Source organism: Pan paniscus, chromosome 5, assembly GCF_029289425.2.
Source record: "Pan paniscus chromosome 5, NHGRI_mPanPan1-v2.0_pri, whole genome shotgun sequence".
Taxonomy (NCBI): Eukaryota; Metazoa; Chordata; class Mammalia; order Primates; family Hominidae; genus Pan; species Pan paniscus.
In genome coordinates, this window is record NC_073254.2 from 175,116,887 (window position 1) to 175,139,399 (window position 22,513).

At 41.7% G+C, this 22,513-nt stretch overlaps 1 protein-coding gene across 6 annotated transcripts in view; it reads left to right on the forward strand.

Annotated features, from left to right (window-relative positions):
- The window catches only part of TIAM2 (TIAM Rac1 associated GEF 2), a 264,916-nt gene that overhangs the window by 100,715 nt on the left and 141,688 nt on the right, over positions 1-22,513 (forward strand). The window contains exon 1 of one of the 6 annotated variants that reach the window (XM_063605528.1): positions 12,330-12,898. The exons of the other annotated variants lie outside the window; for them this stretch is intronic. The gene's annotated coding sequence lies outside the window, so the exon portion shown is untranslated. Of the gene's footprint in view, positions 1-12,329; positions 12,899-22,513 lie in introns of those variants that run through there. 6 annotated transcript variants of the gene reach the window in all.

The following is a 22,513-nucleotide window of genomic DNA, read 5'->3' on the forward strand; positions in this document are numbered from 1 at the left end:
TTCCGACCTTGAAGTGTCTGAGCAGATGTCATGTGTAAGGGGAAGCAGGGATGCTGTGTCTGATCTGCCTCTGCAGGAAGCACTAGGACCGGCAGGTATCAGCAGTGAAAGGCCACTTTGGGTTTCACGTGAGGAAGACTTTCCTATAGAGCTGTGGAAAGATGAGATGGTGCCTCTTTGCAATAGTGAGCGTCTCAGGGCCGGATGTGGTGTCTGACGACTGGTTGGCTGCAGATCAAGAGCTCTGTAGAGAGGGTTCCTCCACGCACCAGGAAGGCAGACGACATGGCCTCTGTGGCCCTTTTCAATGCTTGTATGTCAGTGGCCCCCTTTCTAAATTCATGCCTGATTATCTGCTTGCCTAGGCCAAGTTGGTTGTATGCCCCTGGAAACCTAGGATTTAGCCTTCTGAAGTCAGGGAGTTGGGACTGCTTATTGTTTTAATTTAAAATGTTTTTTAGGATTGAAAATTTTTGTGTTTGTATTTTGTCATTTGCAGCAGAGGCTGCAAACTGGTGAGTTTTGGGCTGGTTCTGGGCTGTGGATAACCTTTGTTTGGCCTGGAAAATGTATCCCTGATCACTGTGTTAACTAAATTTAAATTGATTGCCTGCGTTTAAAAACTAAGAATTTTACAAAAAAGCCAAATTTTTAGTGTTTCTTCAAAATGTGGGTTTATCTGGCAACACTGGATTCTACCTTCTCAGCTGGCAGTGGATAGCTGAAGCTGCGTAGATGGTGGCCTTTTGGTTGGGTCATGCGTCAGCTGGTTTGCCACAGTCCCCACCACTCCACACAGTCTTCCCATCATCAAATGTCAGTTGTCATTTTTCATTTACTTAAGTTGTTTTCTTTTAGTAGAATTAGGAGAAAACTGAAACAGTTATTTTTTCAATGTCCATAGTAGTAGTGGAAAAACTAAAGATATTTTCATAGTTTCAAACTTCAAGAAAAAAATAGAAGAGGGTATATTTTGGATGTATGCCGAAGTATACTTGTAGAAGTCTAACTTGCAAACAAGTGGTTTCTGTGTCTTTAGACTGCATGACTCAGTCAGGCCTGCTTCACTTAGACTTTTTTTTTTTTTTTTTTTGAGACAGGGTCTCACTGTTACCCAGGCTGGGGTGCAGTGGCGCTATCTCAGCTCACTGCAGCTTCAAACTCCTGGACCCAAGCAATCTGCCCACCTCAGCCTCCTGAGCAGCTGGGATTATAGGCATGTCCCACCATACCTGGCTATATCTATGGTTTTGGTTTTTGTTTTTGTTTTTGTTTTGTTTGTTTTTGTAGAGATGAGGTTTCACTATGTTGCCCAGGCTGGTCTTAAATTCCTGAGCTCAAGTGATCCGCCCGCGTCAGCCTCCCAAAGTGCTGGGATTACAGGCATGAGCCACCGTGCCTGGCTTCGCTCATACGTTTAAATAGCTCTGAAGGTATCTGAGTGTGACCCCTAATCTGGACAGTTAAATTTTCCCTCTGTCTTCAGATGTGACTCATTTCCTCCCTCTTTTTCAGTTCTCCATGGTCATGGAGAAGGAGTTGCCTGGCAGCATATCTTTTTTGCCTTCCCTAACATCCACGGTGGCCTCCTGGCTTGGTGAAATGGGGACAGTGTGTAATTTGCACACGTCTGTGATCGATGGAACTAAGTTCCATCCTGCTTTTTCCAGTGGATCCTCAGTCCTCCCTAGACTTCATGGCCCCAAACAGATGGAGCCTGTAACCTCGTTGACTCCAAGTGATATAACCGAGAGAGTGGGCTCAATGCCTATTAAGGCACAGATTGAAGTTTTAGGACTCTGTTCTTTGTGAATTTTGATGTTTAGTACGAACAGAATCTGGCTTTGTTTTGCTTTACGAGAGTGATTCTGGCTTCATTGTGAAGAACTTGGCTGGAGAGAGAGCAGGGAAGATCCACGGTAATTAACTTCAGTTTTTTGTGGGGTGGTTGGGTGGAAGAGAGGAGTAGGATGTGTGTTGATAATGATGGAAAGACTGATTAGTGGAATTTTTAGAATGACTGATTTAAAGTTGCTGGAAGGAGTTCTCATCTATCAACTGGTTATTTACTGATGGAATGTGCCCCCTAACAGATCTGTGAACTTTCCGTCACTCAATGTATTTAGGTAAATGAGAGTGGCCCCATCTGTCAGGATGCTGTAGGAGATTCCTAAATTAGAGGGAAGGTTGGGCTAGATAGATGACCTCTCTGGTCTCTTTGGAACTCAAATTCAATTATTCTCTGAATTAAACTTATTAGGAATCTTCCAGCTTGAACAATTTTACTTCAGTCCATAAAGAGAAAATATTATGAGTTGACTGAGAGGCTGAATATAACATTATAACTTTAACTACAATTAGATCTGGGCAGATTACTTGCACTGTCTTCAGTGTTCCAATATAACCTTCAAAAATGTTGTAAACAGATGTACCCAGTAGCTAGTATTTATAAGCCGGGATTTTACAAGCATATTTCCTGAAGGATTTTTTTTTCTACCAGAAACTTTGTTTTACCTTAGCCAAAACTCATTGTGTAGGTTTCTTTTTGGGTAGCATAATAATATAGATGTTATCATTTACATAAAAATATTATCCGTTACTCTTTGTAAAGCATTCTATTTAATTTCAAAACTTAGGATTTTGTACATTATCATTCATTGCTGTTTGTTAAGGTGTATTTAATTTGGATATAATGACCTACAGAAAAAGGTCACTTTAAAGAAAAACTTTTTAAAAATGATTTTTAAATTACGCACAATAGATGTACATAGTTCTGGGGTATGAATGGTAATTTAGCACGTTCATATAATTTGTAAAGATCAAATCAGTGTAATTGGGATACCCATTACCTTAAATATTTGTGTTTTCTTCATGTTAGAAACATTAGAACTATTCTTTTATAGCTTGTTTGGAACTTATAATACATTATTGTAAACTAGAGTCACTCTACTGATCTAACACTAGGTTTTATTTCTTCTATCAAACAGTATATTTGAACCCATTAATCAACCTGTCTTCATCCATTCCTTCCTACCCTTCCCAGCCTCTGGCAACCACCAATCTACTCTCTACTTTCATTAGACTTACTTTTTTTTTTTTTTTTTTTTTATCTCCCACATGTAAGTGAGAACATGTGATATTTGTCTTTCTGTGCTTGGCTTATTTCACTTGATGACCTCCAGTTTCACTCACATTGCTGCAAATGACAGGATTTCATTCTTTTTATGGCTGAATAATAATCCATTATGTATATATACCACATTTTCTTGACCCATTCATCTCTTAATGGGTACTTAGGTTGATATATTTTGGCTGTTGTGAATAGTGCAGTAATAAACATGGGAGTGCAAATACCTCTTTGATATATTGGTTTTCTTTCTTTTGGATCTATACCCACTAGTGGGATTGCTGGATCACATGGTAGTTCTATTTTTAGTTTTTTGAGGAAACTCCAAACCGTTCTCCATAGTGATTGTACTAATTCGCATTCCTTCCAAGAGTGTACAAGGGTTTCCCTTTCTCTACATCCTCTCTAGCATCTGTCATTGCCTGTCATTTTTATAAAAGCCATTTTCACTGGGGTGAGATGATATCTCATTATAGTTTTGATTTGCATTTCTCTGATGATTAGTGATGCTGAGCATTTTTTCATGTACCTGTTGGCCATTTGTATGTCTTCCTTTGAGAAATATCAATTCAGATCTTTTGCCCATTTTTAATTGAATTATTTGTTTTTTGCTATTGAGTTGTTTGAGCTCTTTATATATCATGGTTACTAATCCCTTGTCAGATAGGTAGTTTGCAGATATTTTCTCCCATTTTGTGGGTTGTCTCTTTAGTTTGTTGATTGTTCCCTTTTCTGTGCAGAGCTTTTTATTTTTATTTTTTTGAAACAGGGTCTTCTTCTGTCACCCTGACTGGAGTGCATTGGTGCAATCACAGCTCACTGCAGCCTCAAACTCCTGGGCTCAAGCCATCCTCCCATTTCAGTCTCCTGAGTAGCTGGGAATACAGGCACTCACCATCATAGCTAGCCACTTTTTAAATTTTTTGTAGAGAGAGGTCCCACTCTGTTGCCCAGGCTGGCCTCACACACCTGGCCTCAAGCGATCCTCCTGCCTCGGCCCCCCAAAGTGCTGGGATTACAGGTGTGCGCCACCATGCCTAGCCTGCAGGAGCTTTTTAGCTTGATGTAATTCCATGTATCGATTTCTGCTTTGATGCCTGTGCTTTTGAGGTCTTAGACAGAAAATCATCGCCCAGACCAATGTCCTGGGGCATTTCCCAAATGTTTTCTTCTGGCCGTTTCATATTTTCAGGTCTTAGATTTAAGTCTTTAATCCGTTTTGACTTGATTTATTGTGTATAGTGAGAGATGGAGTCTAATTTTATTCTTCTGCCTATAGTTAACGGTTTTCCCAGCACCATTCATTGAAGAGACTGTCCTTTCCCCATTGTATATTCTTGGTGCCTTTGTCAAAGATGAGTTGGTTATAAATGTGTGGATTTATATCTGGATTCTCTGTTCTGTTCTACTGGTGTATGTGTTTTTTTGTTTTTCTTTCTTTCTTAAGCCAGTACCATGCTCATTTGGTTGTTAGAGCTTTGTAGTCAATTTTGAAGTCAGGTATAGTTTGATGCCTCCAACTTTGTTCTTATTGATCTATACCTTTGGCTATTCAGGGTCTTTTGTGGTTTTACATAAAGTTTAGAACACTTTTTTTTTCCTATTTTTGTGAGGAATGTCATTGGTATTTTGATAGGGATTGCATTGAATCTGTAAATTGCTTTGGGTAGTATTGCCATTTTAACAATATTAATTCTTCCAAGCCGTGAGCATGGAATATCTTTCCATTTTCTAATGTGTCCTCTTTGGTTTATTTTATCAGTGTGTTATAGTTTTTATTGCATGGATCTTTTACTTCTTTGGTTAAATTGCTTCCTAGATATTTTACATTCGTTGTAGCTATTGTAAATGGGATTGCCTACTTGATTTCATTTTCATATTGTTTGCTGTTGGCGTATATAAATGCTACTGATTTTGTATGTTTATTTTGTATCCTGCAATTTTGCTGGATTCATTTATCAGTTCCAACAGTTTTTGGTGGAGTCTAGATTTTTCTAAATATAAAACCATGTCATGTGTGAACAAAGGCTACTTTGAACAAAAGGGTAATTTGACTTCTTCCTTTCCAATTTGGATGCTTTTTATTTCTTTCTCTTGCCTAATTGCCCTGGCCAGGATTTCCAGTACCATGTTGAATAAAAGTGGTAAAAATGGAAAAGAACAACTTTTATGAAGAATTAGTTTTAAATCCACATTTTTATGTCACTTAATATTTGCACTCTTGCGAAAGTAATTAATTGGTCATTTGGTGATATTATTGGGGCTTGCTTGTTATGTAAGTAACACTTGGAGTTTATAAATGTACCATAAGGCCGGGTGCAGTGGCTCACGCCTGTAATCCCAGCACTTTGGGAGGCTGAGGCGGGCTGATCACCTGAGGTCAGGAGTTTGAGACCAGCCTGACCAACATGGACAAACTCCATCTCTACTAAAAATACAAAATTAGTCGGGCGTGGTGGCACATGCCTGTAATCCCAGCTACTTGGGAGGCTGAGGCAGGAGGATTGCTTGAACCCGGGAGTCAGAGGTTGCGGTGAGCCAAGATTGCGCCACTGCACTCCAGCCTGGGCAACAAGAGCAAAACTCCATATCTCTCTCTCTCTCTCATCTATATGTGTATATATATGTGTGTGTGTGTGTGTGTGTGTGTGTGTATAATAAAATATCTCATTTCCAAGATAATTGACTGCATTAAAATTTATTTGTGCATTTAATGCCTTTGAAACACTTAGAAAAAGTTTATATTAGGGAATTTAGATTTGCAATGGCTTTAAAGCAATACATACCATGCTAGTATTGTGTTTTGAATTTTCTCAAAATTGACTATTGATTTTGAAGACATCTTCAGTTTGCTTTTAAAAATGTTAAAAATTTATCTTGTTCTTCATTTTGTTTTCATTTAATACATAGCCATTGAGTAATTAATGATGGTGTGGTATAAGGCTCACAAACATGCATAATAATTGTAGGAGAGGAAAATTACCAGAACTTTTAGGCCCAGTAACATTGCTTCATAACAGTGTTGTGAGGTGATAGCATTGAAGTTATTAACGCTATGTCTACCAGTGTTTTCTGTTCATTTGTTTGTTATATTTAGGATTTGTCTGGGTTTATCTGAATCAGTTAATATGCAGTATAGTCATGTATCACTTGACAATGGGGAAAGTTCTGAGAAAAGTGTAAGGTGATTTCCTCATTGTGTGAACGTCATAGAGTGTACTTACGTGAACCTAGATGGTACAGCCTACTACACACCCAGGCTATATGGCATAGCCTATGCTCCTAGGCTGCAAACCTGTATGGCATGTGACTGTAGTGAATACTGTAGGCAGTTGTAACACAATGGGAAGTATTTGTGTATCTAAACATATCTAAACAGAGAAAAGGTACAGTAAAAATATGGTATCATAATCACGTGGAACCACCGTATGTGCAGTCTGTCGTCGGCTATTACACTGTGATGCTGCACATGACTGTATTAAGTTTTTTAACCGAGTCTGGTGGGTTCTCTTCATCAGCATCTGTGAGAAATGCTGTCTTTTGACTGCGTATGATCATTATGAGACAGGCAGAGCAGAAGTTTGGGTCGTCTGACTGTGTGGCTGTGAGACCTTGACTCACAGTAGCAGGTGCTGGCGCTTCTCCCACAGTGTGGAGCATAGAGCAGGACGCAGGAGCAGGTGGCCAGCTGCCAGCACGGCGGCACTGCAGTGTTGCCTTGTTGAAGATGCCGGCTTGGAATATGAAATGCTAACGGAGAATGGTGGGGGATCTTTAAGCAGAAACTCTGTGAAAATTTTGCTTGATGGGCAGTGATCGCATGTGGAGTGGCTTATTTAAAATAAAAGGGATTGCTTGGCTTCTGACAACAGAGATGTAGAGTGCAACAAACACTGTGCTTCCTTTCACATTTACCACCACTGCCACCATCACTGTCACCTCCCATTCATTAATTCGTTCATTCATGCATGCAGTTACTTAACATATATTTATTGGGTATTCACCATGTGCCAGGCGCTTCTTAAAGTCCTGGACTTTCAACAGTAAACAATTTAAACAAAATCCCTGCCTTCCTGCCTTGTGGAATTAACATTCTAAGAGGCAGACCTTATGTTAAACAATTTACATCTATTGTTTTACATGATCCTTACAATAAGCTTGGCAGGCAGACAAAATTATCCCCATTTTACAGATTAAGAAACTGAGGGTTAGAGAAATTAAATGATGTGTCCAGTGTCACATAAGAAACTGAGGCTCAGAGAAATTAAATGATGTGTCCAGTGTCATACAGTGGGATCTGATGTCACGCCAGAGGGACTCTAAATTGCGGGCCCTGAGTTGTTTTGCTAGCCTCTTAGGAGCAATATCTGAGCGGCCAATGAATTGCTCGTCAGTTGTACATTTGCGTGGGTTTTCAGCATCACACGTGGGAGGTAAACCTTCACACCACCCCTGTTTTAGATATGAAGGCCAGTCATACCCGCCCTCACTGTATTCTCTGGGCAAATTTGGAAACCTTTGGTTTTAGAAACAGACTTCCTGAATTTGGGCCTTTTGATCAAATGGGGAGAAAAATCAGCTCCCCCGGTAATGTTTCTGAGGATCTCAGGATTCTCAGGCAGATACTTGGTGTGCCTCATTTTCTTCTAGTATTGCCTTCATCTGGGACATTTTTGCTACCGCATTTCTCAAGGTCTGTGTTCCTTCAGCCTACATTATTCAAAGTATTGCTTTTTCATCAGAAACAGTGTGGGGAAGCCCTCTTCAGCACATGAATATTGCCGAGGTTTTTTGCCCATTAATGTAATTACATCCAAGGTGCACATTTACGTTTGTGAGGGATTATTTAATCTTTTGTAATCCTGGTTGGGTAAAAGTAATTTATATTTTTAATCTCTACTTATGATTGTTATTCTTTTATTTTTACTTTTCTTCCTTGACTATAGCTAAGCAGTAGGGAGTGGTGTTTGGTCGGATGTTCTGTCAGAAGCATTCTGTGTTTGACCTGAGAAGTAAAGAATACGGAAGGAGTTTTTATTGTTTTCTTCTTTGAATTCTAAGCAGAGAGATTATTTCTGGTAGTTCACATTACTTTAGAACATTTATTTATTTATTTAGAGACAGAGTCTTGCTCTGTTGCCCAGGCTGGAGTACAGTGGTGCAATCTCAGCTCACTGCAGCCTCCGCCTCTCGGGTTCTCCTGCCTCAGCCTCCCGAGTAGCTGAGACTACAGGTGGACACTGCCATGCCTGGCTATTTTTTGTATTTTTTTTAGTAGAGATGGGGTTTCACCATGTTGGCTAGGATGGTCTTGATCTCCTGACCTCATGATCCACCTGCCTTGGCCTCCCAAAGTGCTGGGATTACAGGCATGAGCAACCGTGCCGGCCTTTTTTTTTTTTTTTTTTTGAGACACAGTCTCACTTTGTCGCCCAGGCTGGAGTAAGTGCAGTGGCACTATCTCAGCTCATTGCAACCTCTGCCATCTGGGTTCAAGTGATTCTCCCACCTCAGCCTCCCAAATAGCTAGGGCTACAGGTGCGTGCCACCATGCCTGGCTAATTTTGGGGCAGAAATGGGGTATCACTGTGTTGGCCAGGCTGGTCTTGGACTCCTGACCTCAAGTGGTCTGCCTGTCTTGGCCTCCCAAAGTGCTGGGATTACAGGTGTGAATCACTGCATCTGGCCTAGAACTTATATTTTTAATGTCAGTTTTTCTTATAACTATTTATAGATTAGAACATGTTATTTACATTTCTTATTTATGATAGGCATTATGATTGTCAACCCCACTTTATGATGAAGGATATGGGATTCAGGAAGCCTCTAAGTTTTGAAGAGATGAATTGCTAGCCCAGATCTACTGGTTTTGAAGCCTGAGATGTTTCCACTATCCCTTATTTTTATTAATAATAATTTGTCATGTGATAGTGGCTCTCAAACTTTTCATTCTGGGGGTGTTCCTATGCCCCATCTTATCATTTTCTATTCTCCAGCTCTTCTCTGGATAGGAACAGAAAACCTCAAGAACATATCTTTGCATGCATGTGTGCACATGCAGTCTAGGATATTCAGGTTTTTTATTACAGTCAGGTTTGCAACAATTTTTGCATAGTTTTTGACTAGGCATTAGTAAAACATGGCGTTTTTTATGGATTAATTTATTGTGTGTGTGTGTGTGTGTGTGTGTGTGTGTATACATATATTTTCCTCCCAACATTTTATTAAGAAAATTTGCAAGAATATAGAAGAATCAAAAGAATTGTATAGTGAACACCCATAAACCCACCACTTGATTATATAATTGTTAATAGCTTGCCATTTTTGCTTTTACGTGGGTCATTTTACATTGTATCCTTCAAAAGAGAATACTTCGTAAGTGGTAATTTACATTTTTCTCAGAGATCTTTGCCAAGGAATTTAATTTTAGATGCCTGTTAACACATATGTCCTGTTATATTATTATCTCAGAATAAAGCATTAGAAAGATCAAGTCTAGTTTTATGATTTGGAACTCTCTGGTTTTTGTAATTTTAGGATGGAGAACTAAATTGACAGTATTCGACTGTAGTTGGGCAGTCTAAAGAACTTGAGAAACCTTACATAGTTTGAAACCCCAAGTGACTTTATAAATTCATAGAACTAAAGTCATTTGGGTGACCTCAGTAATAAAAAATGAAATCAGACAATGCAAACCCATCGGAAATATCTGAGGAATGTTGGAGATAATTCATGTGTACAGGAGGTTCTGGCAGAGAAGGGATCTACATATAAAATGTATCAAAAGGTCAGAATTGTTTTAAGAAAACCTAGAAGCAGGAATTAGTGGCCGAGCGTGGTAGCTCACGCCTGTAATCCTAGCACTTTGGGAGGCTGAGGCGGGTGGATCACCTGAGATCAGGAGTTCAAGACCAGCCTGGCCAACATGGTGAAACCCTGTCTCTTCTAAAAATACAAAAATTAGCCGGGTGTGGTGGTGCATGCCTGTGATCCCAGCTACTCGGGAGGCTGAGGCAGGAGAATCACTTGAACCCAGGAGGCGGAGGTTGCGGTGAGCCGAGATAGCGCTATTGCACTCCAGCCTGGGCAACAGAGTGAGACTCTGTCTCAAAAAAAAAAAAAAAAAAAAAGGGAATTAGAGTAGGGGCATGCAAGTATTTCCATGCAATTAATTGTTCTTCTGATCTTTTTTTTGCTCTCTGATACGTATCTCTTTAAATTTCCTTCTCCTGCATAATTTTTCTTCCCTTTGTATCACAGAGTCCCTTTTCTGTCTTAATGTGGAAGGCTTTCATTTACACTGGCTGTTATTTTATTTTATTTTACCTATTTTAGTAACAGAAATGAGGCTGCTGGGTCTGAAGGAAGCAGAGCTCATGATTTAATAGCATTCATTCTTCTTCTGTATTTACCTCACACACACACACACACCCCCCCCACACCCCCCCCCACACCCCCCACACACACCAAATTAACATTTTGGGAATTCCCATGTTTTGTGTTATGTGACTTGGCCTCCGTGGCAACCTCTGACTTCAGTCCCGGGGCTTGTGGTTACTTGGGTGGTACATCCTTGTGCTGCAGCCTGTTGCTGGCCAGCTCTGTGACCTTTTGCAAGTCACTTAAGGTCTCTGTTTCTTTATCTGTAATTCCAGAGGGTTGGACTAGAGAATTTTGCAGGTTTATCCCACCAGCACTAAAAATTCCCTGTTCTGTGTTCACATTAACATTTTTTTCCTCCTCCCTGCGCTTCTCCCCTGACCCCGCCCTGACTTAAATGTTTTTTTAAGTCAGGATGGTCTCGATCTCCTGTCTTGCTCTGTCTCCCAGGCTGTAGTGCAGTGGCACAGTCTTGGCTCACTGCAGCCTCTGCCTCCCGAGTTCTCCCACTTCAGCCTCATAAGTAGGTGAGACTATAGGCGCATGCCACCACGCCCAGCTAATTTTTGTATTTTTAGTAGAGACGAGGTTTCACTGTGTTGGCCAGGCTGTTCTCGAACTCCTGGCTTCAAGTGATCTGCCCGCCTTGGCCTCCCAGAGGCTGGAATTACGGCATGAGCCATCGCCCCTGGCCCTGGCTAATTTTTTTATTTTTATTTTTTTAGAGATAGGGTCTCCCTATGTTGTCCAGGGTGGTCTTGAACTCCTGGGCTTAAGTAATCTGCCCACATCAACCTCCCTTGTAGCTTGGACCACAGGTGTGCGCTCCCAGGCTTGGCTAATTTTTTTTTTTTTTTCTGTTAGCTAATTGTTTAATTTTTTTCTAGTAGAGACAGTCTCCCTATGTTGCCCAGGCTGGTCTCCTGGGCTCAAGTGATCCTCCCACCTCAGCCTCCCAAAGTGTTGGAATCACAGGCATGAGCCACTGTGCCCAGCCTCTGTTATTTTTAAAATGATGAAGGTATTACCTTAAAAATCTCTTGCCACATGTTTGTCCGGGATAATTTGTGTATTCACATACTTAGAATATGTACATTTTGAAAACCTTTGATTAAGTGGTTTTCTTCTATAAAATATGAAGGTTTGTGATCCTGTTCGCCTATTCATCATCCCACCTCCACAATAACATAAAAGATCTGAAAATGTTGCTTTATCTTTTGGGTATTTTTATTTATTTTATTTTATTTTTTTGAGAGAGAGTCTCTCTGTATCCCAGGCTGGAGTGCAGTGGCGTGATCTCGGCTCACTGCAACCTCTGCCCCCTGGGTTCAGGCAATTCTCCTGTCTCAGCCTCCTGAGTAGCTGGGATTACAGGCGTGTGTCACCACACCTGGCTAATTTTTGTAGTTTTAGTAGAGACAGGGTTTCACCATATTGGTCAGGCTGGTTCCGAACTCCTGACCTCAGGTGATCTACCCTCCTCGGCCTCCCAAAGTGCTGGGATTACAGGCGTAAGTCACCATACCCAGCCTTTTTGGGGTATTTTTAAAATGTAAGGTCTTTCATCAAAGGATATAGCAAGACCCCAAAACACTCTGAACCTCTGCTGTATATAACTTTTATTTAAGATAATTTAATGGTTCATTTTTAATAAAAAAGCACCACGTTGGGGTAACAAGGACTTCCAATGTACAAGACTGTAGTTCAGCCAACTTAAAAATGAAAGAACTCTAGCAAGGAACACAAGTAAGTTTATACCCGATATTTTGCAAATCATGATATTATTTTTAAGGGCCTCTCTTGAGGCAGGGTTTTTATGATCATAACATTCCAGCTGTGGTTTTGGAGGCAGAATGTTTACTACTGCTCTAAATGCAAGGATGGTAGGTGTGTATTCTTACTGCTAAAGGGCTTTAAAAAAGAAGCTGAGGCTCCCTTCAAGTGAGTAAACCTTTATTCGGCTGACTTGGGAGCCGTGTTCCTGTGGAACTTCGGTGGTAATTATGGAATGCAGGACCAACAACAGCCCAGTCATGGGCGAGCCTGGCCTCTCCGAGGCATGATGGCAGGCTGTCCCGGCTAATGGCTTCAGGCAGCCCATGGAAAACCACTTTCTGGTTAAGTCTGCATCATACTGTTCCACCAATGGAAAAAATTGAACATGATGAGGGTGTGTAGCTAGCAGACAAAAATATATCCAGCATTGCACAGGATCTGTTTTTAGCTCTCAACGGCTGAGCATTTGAAGTGTTAGACACTGTTTCCTGGCTTACCATGAGCAGAAGGAAGAGTGAGTTTGTGGATGTGTATATAGACTCTAGCTTTGTGAAACTTTTCTTATTAACGAACAGACCCTGAGAAATACTGGCTACATCCAAAGTTCTGGCAAAGGTAAGGTTATAAATGTTTACTTCCCCTCTTCTGGAGTTGAGACGTAATTTTATATGTGAGATAAAAATGTTTCTCAAAATGCTCCCACCGGCAATATATAAGTGCTGACTTATTTTTGTCTGACATTATTTTGTACTTAGGCAGCACACATTGCTGTGCATAAGGGAATTGTTACCTTTAAATTGGAGTGTCTATGTGCTTTCAAACACCTATTGGTGATTTGTTGCAGTTGCCTGCCCCGTTTTACTAATTAACTCTCCAAAATTTGTACGTATTGTATGGATTTATTTTTCCTGATGGTCTCAAGAAAGTACCACTTCTCAGTGTGATCATGTTAAAGCATTGATGACTATTACTTTACCAGTTAATTTTTTCAGAGTAGAAAGGGAAATTAAGATGTGGCAGAGATTGTATTTTGCAGTTTTTGGGTTATTATATAATCTCATCAGGGCTTAATTTTTAGCTGAGTGGGCTGTTTGGCTTAAGAGTTTCTTTTCAAACTTGTAATTTGACTTTCGCTGTTTAGTATCGTTTGTCTTTTTGTCTTAAACTTTATGAAAAAGAAATGGAATCCCTTGTAATCTTGGGAGGGGGGTACTTGTTTAAGAGGAGTGATTGATTCATATTCTAGTCCATTAGAGGCTGCTCATTCATTAGGGTATTTGAAACACCAGAAGCACAAGTACTGCTGAACGTCTGGTGTGTGCTCATCAGCAGGGGCCGAGGAACCCTGGCTTTGGTGTAGTTCTTCCTTGGCTTTACATTAATTTGGCCAAGCATGTAATTCGCAGAAAATTGGTAGGTGGAGAGACAGAAATAGGAAGCTTTATTGAAGTCATTGTAACTTACAGGATTATTTATAGAATTTCTGGAAAGTAAGGGTACTGGTGAACAGCTGCTGGAGTTTTTCCTAACAGGTTTAAACATTTTGTTGTGGCCTTTTGTCACACTTAGGGATTGTAAAATTTTATACTTTCAGCATTATGAGGTTATGAATTATTTTCAGGCAGGCTACGTGGGTTCGTTTTCAGCTGTGCTGGGTCAGGGCTGTCATCTCCATCGGTGTATTGGGCATCCCCCATGTGTTCACTTCCTTTACAGACACGTCTTTAGGGATGGAGGAATGTGAGTGTGGTTCAGGCAGGTTACAGTTCATAGAAAGATTGGTCATATTTTATTGATGACTTTTCCTTTTCATCTAAAAAATGCGGCTCTGACAGAGCCAGCAAGCACTGAGAGCAGGAACAGCGCACTGACCGCCGCCTTCTCCGGTCACATTAACACTTGTCACCTACTTTGATTTTTGCCAGAGCTTGTCGACAGAAAGTGAAGTCCATTGAAGAACTTAATGACTCAAATTCATACTGACCAGACCGTAAATAGTGTTTTGAATGCAAATAGATAACACCTTTTTTCAATACTTTAGTGCAGAGGGAGTGACTTTCCAAAGCCCTCTCATTAGATCAGGCCTGCAGGAAGGATGCCTGGAAGTGCGAGATAAGCGTTAGGCTCCTTGTGAAGAGATTAGTTTTCCAGTGGGTAAGTGGGTCCTTCACTTACCCATTAAGTAAAACAGATGATTCTGTCTTGGTGGTCTGAGATTGTGTTTGAGCAGAGCCATGCTTTCTTTCGCAAAATTAGTTAAGGCTCTTTGCAGCTTCTTCCCACCAGAAGTATTGAATAAAAAACCACAAAGCGTAAATATCTGATGGGGCACTTTACTATATGTGTATGTGCCTCTAGGTTTGACTCACTTTGTAAGATTCCCTTATGTAATTATAATAAATCAGGTTAGTGAGATCCCTTAGTTCAACTTTTTCTTTTTTGTTTTTTTTTGAAACAGAGTCTCACTCTGTCGCCCAGGCTGGAGTGCAGTGGCGCGATCTCAGCTCACTGCAAGCTCCGCCTCCTGGGTTCACACCATTCTCCTGCCTCAGCCTCCCGAGTAGCTGGGACTACAGGCGCCCACCACCACACTCGGCTAATTTTTTTGTATTTTTGGTAGAGATGGGGTTTCACTGTGTTAGCCAGGATGGTCTCGATCTCCTGACGTCATGATCCGCCCGCCTCGGCCTCCCAAAGTGCTGGGATTACAGGTGTGAGCCACTGCACCCGGCCTTCAGCTTTTAGATTTAGAAAAATACAGGCCGTGAAGAACAAGGTTTATTTGGACATTTTTTAAAGGAATAATTTGCATCTTTTTTTTTTGAAATTAAGTGTGCCTTCTACATGAAGGTAATAACAGCTTTACTAGAAGGGCTAGAAAAAAGATAAAGGTATGGAATAGAAAGAAATAGCAGCAGTATTAAAAACAGTAAAAAGTAATAATAATGGTAGTAGATAAACCTGAATGTCTGACTGTTGAATTCTATTAACAGGGTGGAATGTCTTTTTATTACTCAGTTCTACTTAAAACAGGCTTACAAATATCAGGAGGCTTCAACATCAGTATCTCAGGAAACATATTGAACACTCATTTTTCAGGTCTTTATAGTCCATAGTATTGTAGAGATAGAACATTAGAGCTGAAAATGGACCTTAGGCAGTTTTTCAAAGGAGACAATTGAAGAACCACAGAACTGAAGCGACTTGTCCGAAGCCACAGAGATGGTTAGTTACCCAGCTGGAAGGAAATTCCAGGTATCCTGTTAGTCTTTTTCTTACTCTACCTGTTCCTTAATTGAGGAAACTTTGGCACATCCTGATGTATCTTAGATAATTGATAGAGACTTGTGTATGCATACACATGTGTGCAAATATATACAGACAAATGCACAGACTTTTTTTTTTTAAGACAGAGTCTTACTCTGTTACCCAGGCTGGAGTGCAGTGGTGTAATCTCGGCTCACTGCAACCTCCACCTCTGGGTTCAAGGGACTCTCCTGCCTCAGCCTCCCTAGTAGCTGGGATTACAGGTACCTGCCACTACGCCCGGCTAATTTTTTTTTGTATTTTTAGTAGAGACGGGGTTTCACCATGTTGGCCAGGCTGGTCTTGAACTCCTGATCTCAAGTGATCCGCCCGCCTTGAACTCCCAAAGTGTTAGGATTACAGGCATGAGCCACCACGTCCAGCCGACATGCACATACATTTCCTTTCCTCCCTTTGTCCATCCTTCCTTCTTCCTTTCCTCTTTCTTTTCTTTTTTTTTTTTTTTGTGGTTCTTTCTTTCATCTATTTACTTACCTGTTTACCAAACGTGTTTGGTAACCTGTGTGTTGGTTTGGTTTACCTGTCTGTTTAAAGCTCTAGTAGAGAAAAGGGCTTTTGCTTTTCCCATAGCCTAGTCAAATTCAAAGCTGTACATTCAATCTGTGACCATCAGCTCTCTGACTGTTGCCAGAGAGAATTTTAGGTGCACAAATGTTACCCTAACCTATGTGATAAGACAGGTTTGATTAGACTTCATCTGTCAGTCTCTTCCTGGTTCAGTCTTAGATTGGTTTTCTTTGGTTTATAGTCACATTCCAATAGAAGACTGTTTAGGTTTTGTTACTTCTGTGCCTTACAAAAAAGAAGCCCTGGAAGGGAACAGAAACACAGCAGATGAGGCCTGGCTTTAGTGCCAAGGTGATGTAAGGCACTTTTGGAAAAGTAAAGTTTACACAAAAAGTGATAGGCCAAGTTATCATTTACACTTAAGGAAAGGGATGCAGTGGGCTCCACAGATAATGTCAGGATGAAGTTGATGCAGGGTGTTCCTAGGACTTGAATAAAGGTTAAAAAATCCTGGGTATTGTTCAAGCACTGGAAAGTGAGAATAATCCTTATCCTGCCTTTGTGCTTGACCCTGACCCATCTCTATAGTCGCAGAATTGCTAGAGTCGGATTTCTAAAATGGAGATGTGGGGAAGGGCTAAGGAGAGACAGAGTTTGCAAGCTTTTAAAGACAAAAGCTAGAATCCATATGATTAAAGGCAATGAGAAGAAACCAAGTGGAGAGAATAAAGACAGGCTTGTTTTCAAGTTGCCCTTGGCCACCCCTGGAAGGTGGAAAAAGGCATCTTAAAGACAAATGAAAGGAAGCTTTATACACAGACACGGTAGTGAACCGAGGAAACTCATGACTTTAGGAGGCACTGGAGAGTAAAGCGCTTCATGGAAAGTGTCCATATATTCTTGGAATAGACAGACACACACACACACACACACACACACACACACACACTCTCTCTCTCTGTTGAAAATTGATAGGATGATCACAAATGTATCCAAACAGCCAGACAAGTTAACTATAAAACAACAACAATAACAAGACCCCTGAAATAACAGGAAACTAACAATAACCATCACTTACCTTTTTAAGAAATGTCACAGTGGGAAAAAAATAGAAATTACAAGACAACACAGTGACATGCAGGTAATGAAGGAGTTTCTCACTGGAGCTCTTGTATCCTGACACCCTACTGTATGTATGTGATGTTGGTGCCTCTCAAACGTTTCTGAAGTTTCTGTGATAGGAGAGGCAGTTGCTCTAGAGCCACCTCCTCTTGTGCGTGCAATTCCTCTCCCTTTGACCCATTCTAGGACATTTTAGGAATGGCCCCTCTCTCTGCACCACATCACATTTTCCCTTTAATTCTCATTGCGTGCTGGAATTTTTCCTGAAGATACACACATAGACAATAAATGAAGCTCTTTTTGATCCCTCTGTCCTTCCCGCTAGCAACTGATTCCTCTCTGCTCCCCTTTATAGTAAAACTCTTTGAATGAGCTGTCCCTATTCACTCCCTTCAGTTTCATTGACCTCATCCTCAAACTCAATCCAGTCGGTCTTTCTCCACCCCATTCTGCCCTTGTCCTGTTCACAGGGACCTGCATAATGCCAGATCTACTAAATGCACTGCTTGTTCTGGGTTTTTGTTATTTGAATCAGAAACATTTGACATGGTTGCTCAGTCTTCTCCCTGAAGTGCTTTTCCCAATTGGCTTTAGGTGCCACATACTCTCTTGGTTTCCTCTTTTTTTTTTTTTTTTTTGAGATGGAGTCTTGCTCTGTCGCCCAGGCTGGACTGCAGTGATGCGATCTCGGCTCACTGCAACCTCCGCCTCCCAGGTTCAAGTGATTCTCCTGCCTCAGCCTCCCAAGCAGCTGGGATTACAGGCATGCGCCACCAAGCCCGGCTAATTTTTGTAATTTTCTTTAGTAGAGACGGGGTTTCGTTGGCCAGGCTGGTGTCGAACTCCTGACCTCAGGTGATCTGCCCGCCTCGGCCTCCCAAAGTGCTGGGATTACAGGTGTGAGCCACCGTGCCAGGTCTCTTGGTTCCTCTTAATTCAGTTCACCAACTGCCCCTTCTGTCTCCTTTATGGGCTTCTCCTCATTTCCTTGACCCCTTAATGTCAAGGTGCCCCAGGGCCTCCTTGGACCCCATGTCTTTCCTTTGTTTACTTATGGAGAACCCATCCAGTTTGTGTTTTAAATACCATCTTTGTGTGGGTGAGCAGCCCACTTCTCTCCTGAACTCCAGACTGGTATTACCACTTAAGTATCCAGTGGACACCTCAAACCCAGCTTGTCCAAAACTGAACTCCTCATCTTGCCCGCGGAAGCCTGCTCTGCTCTGCCGTCTGCATTCTCCCATGGCTTTAATGGAACAGTGTGGAATCATCCTTGGTGTCACTCACACTTACTTCCACCTGCCCTCAAGTCCTGCTGGCTCTCCCTTCAGCCCTCCAGAGCTTCAGCTGTGTCCGGAGGCAGCCTCCTCCCCTACCACCCCCCTCCCTTACCACCCCCACCCAAGCTGGGGCGCATTGCCTCTCCCCTGCATCGTTCCGGTAGCCTAGCAGGTCCCCCTGCTGCTTCCACTGTGTCGCTGACAATCCATATCCACACAGCAGCTCCACAGATCCTTTTAAAATGTCCCATGATGAACCTTCTCTATCACACCCTCTAATTATGACTTTTTTTCTCAATGTGAAAGCCAAAGTCCTTAAACTGTCCCTCAAGGCTGCCTTCACTGGCTCTGTGGCCCCTCTCTGACCTCTCTTGCCCTTCTTCCCCTCGCTTGCTCTGCTGCGGCCATGCTGGTCCCTGCCTCTCCGGCACTTGCACTTTCTGTTGCCCCTGCCCACGGTGCCCTTTCCCTGGAACACACTTGGTGTCTCCTCCTTGCAAGTCTCTGCTGAAGTGTCACCATTCAGAGAGGCTTCCTCGCCTTTTAAAAATTGCAGCATCCTTCCCCTCTCCACGTTGCCTCCTCCACCATTTCTTTCTTTACTATTTTGTCCAAGTGCTTATCACCTCCTAAAAGAAAATTTATTTTCCGGCCGGGCGTGGTGGCTCATGCCTATAATCTTAGCACTTTGGGAGGCTGAGGCTGGCGGATCACTTGAGGTTAGGAGTTCGAGACCAGCCTGGCCAACACTGTGAAACCCCATCTCTACTTAAAAAAATACAAAAATTAGCTGGGCATTATGGTGGGCTCCTGTAGTGCCAGCTACTTGGGAGGCTGCAGCAGGAGAATCGCATGAACCCAGGAGGTGGAGGTTGTAGTGAGCCGAGATCATGCCACTGCACGCCAGCCTGGGCAACAAAGCAAGACTCCGTCTTAAAAAAATGTATTTTCGTTGTTTATTGTTCATCTCTCTCCACTTTAGTATAAGCTCCATGAGAGCAGGGATACTTCTTTGGATGGGGGTCTGTTTTGTTTATTGCTGTATCCCCAGGGCTTAGAACAGTGTCTAGCAAAGAGTTGTTATTCAGTGAAAATTTATTGCCTTAATCAGTGAAAATGTATCCTCCCTGGGAAGCCTGATGATGTAGCAGAAGCAAACTAATGTAAATGCTAAATATCGTTGAACTCCTATACTTTATCTTAAAAATGTAAATTTTATACTTTACATATATATATATATGTATATATATATATATATATTTTTTTTTTTTTTTGAAATGGAGTCTTGCTATGTCACCCAGGCTGGAGTGCAGTGGTGCCTTCTCGGCTCACTGCAACCTCTGCCTCTCAGGTTCAAGTGATTCTTGTGCCTCAGGCTCCTGAGTAGCTGGGATTACAGGTGCGTGCCACCACACCCAGCTAATATTTGTATTTTTTTGTAGAGATGGGGTTTCACTGTGCTGGCCAGGCTGGTCTCAAACTCCTAATCTCAAGTGATCCTCCTGCCTCAGCCTCCCAAAGTGTTGGGATTATAGGCGTGAGCCACCGTGCCCTGCCATGATACATATTTCTTTATTATGGACATAATATTTAAATTACTTAGCATTAAATGAAATCAGAGCTTCAGGAAGATGCCCCTTGGTTATTCTGTGGCCTTGAGTGTCTCCTCTGCTCTCCCTTTGTCTTGGTGGCCATGCCCCACCCCCACAGCCATTGGGAGGCATACTCTAAGTTATAATTATTATTGAAGACAATTACCATGAAGCTTAAAGTATCAAGAAAACAAAATTCTCATTTGCGTAATGTTCTTTATAAGGCAGTAGACTGGGATAACTAAATTTTAACCGTAAAGCTCCTCAGGTAACTTAGAAGTTTAGTTTTTCATTTTATTCTTACTTCTTCATCCCCAGCCACGGAAACCTTTGTTACCTGGAGAAAAAAAATACCCTTAGAGAAGGATGTTTAAGATGTTTGATTTGTGAAAGGGGCATAGATTGATCAGAACCACAACCACCCTTTATTTATTTAAATTTAATTTTAATTTTTTTGAGATGGAGTCTCGCTTTGTCACCCAGGCTGGAGTGCAGTGGCGTGATCTCATCTCACTACAACCTCCGCCTTCCAGGTTCACGCAATTCTCCTGTCTCAGCCTCCCAAGTAGCTGGGACTACAGGTGCCCGCCACCATGCCTGGCTAATTTTTGTATTTTTGGTAGAGATGGGGTTTCACCATGTTGGCCAGGCTGGTCTCAAACTCCTGACCTCAGGTGATCCACCTGCCTCGGACTCCTAAATTGCTGGGATTACAGGCATGAGCCACCGGGCCTGGCCAAACCACTCTTTTGAAAGGGAATCCTGAAAGTTAAATTGTACTTAAAAAAAAAAAAAAAAAAAAAAGAAAAGGAATAATTTCAGATTAAGAAGTACAAAATAATTTAAAATTATTATTTTATTTTTTAAAGAGACAACATCTTACTATATTGCCCAGGCTGGTGTCAAACTCCTGGGCTCAAGGGATCCTCCTATCTTGGCCTCCCAAAGTACTCCGAATACAGGCATGAGCCACTGCGTTAAAATGGCCTGGTGTGGTGGCTCGCACTTGTAATCCCAGCACTTTGGGAGGCCAAGGCAGGAGGATTCAACTCCTTGAGCCCAGGAGTTGAAAATCAGCCTGGGCAACATAGTGAGACCCTGTCTTTACAAACAATAAAATAAAAAAATTAGCAGGCATGGTGGTGCAAGCCTATAGTCCCAGCTACTTGGGAGGCTGAGACAGGAGGCTCACTTGAGCCCTGGCATTTGAGGTTACAGTGAGCCGTGATCACACCACTGTACTCCAGCCTGCGTGATAGAGCAAGACCCTGGCAATAAGTTGATCAATCAATCGATGTTAAAAAATGATCGAAAATATCCAGGTTTGATTCCTACCTTTGCCTCTTAGTGATCTTGGCCAAATTATTTACCCCCTGGAGGCTGAAGTTATTTTCTGTAAAACAGGGATGATTATGCAACCTATGAGGATTCTTGTGCCTGGGGTATCCCGGCACACAGCAGCATTAAGAAAGGATTGGTCAGGCGTGGTGGCTCACGCCTGTAATCTATGGGAGGCCGAGGTGGGCGGCTCACCTGAGATCAGGAGTTTGAGACCAGCCTGGCCAACATGGTGAAACCCTATCTCTACTACAAATACAAAAATTAGCTGGATGTGACGGTGTGTGCCTGTAATCCCAGAGGCTAAGGCCTGAGACTTGCTTGAACCTGGCAGGCAGAGGTTGCAGTGAGCTGAGATTGCACCAGTGCACTCCAGCCTGTGTGACAGAGAGAGACTGCCATCTCAGAAAAAAAGAATGGATTAGGCCCTTCCCCCTCCATCCATGTTTCATCTACTTTGGATATGAAAAAATGTTAAATTTCTATAAATTAGCAAATTTAAACTATACCAACTAGTATATATATGTTGCTTTTTTCCTGAAAGTTTCTATAAAGTTGTTAGCTAAAATCTTATCAGGTTTGTTGTGAATACTCATATGAATTAAGGAAAATTTCAGCAATGATTGGTTAATTTACCTGCAGCCCTCAGGGAGAATCTACATGGTAGCCTTAAGACATACATTTCTAAAAATGACTCTCAAACAAGGCAAAAACCCTTGTTGAAGTAGAATAGTTACCCATTTTATGAAGGTGGGGAAAGCACCCATTTAGATGAGGGGAAAAAATATGTGGTTTAAGCCCCATTCATTTTTTAACTTAAATGAAACAGTGCATAATGAAGAAATGTTTTGCCAAGAATAACTTGGTACAATGACCGTGGTAGATTTTGGTTACAGAATGTGATTGGGGTTTAGGAGGACGGTATCTGCTTCTGATTTACTGAAGCTCGGGCCTTTTACATCCATGCAGGTTTCCATAGTCAGCAAGAAGCTGTGTGGTTGCAGTCTGAGATTCCAGCGCATGATTCTGTTTAAGTTTTGATGTAAACCTTGGGAAGTGCTTAC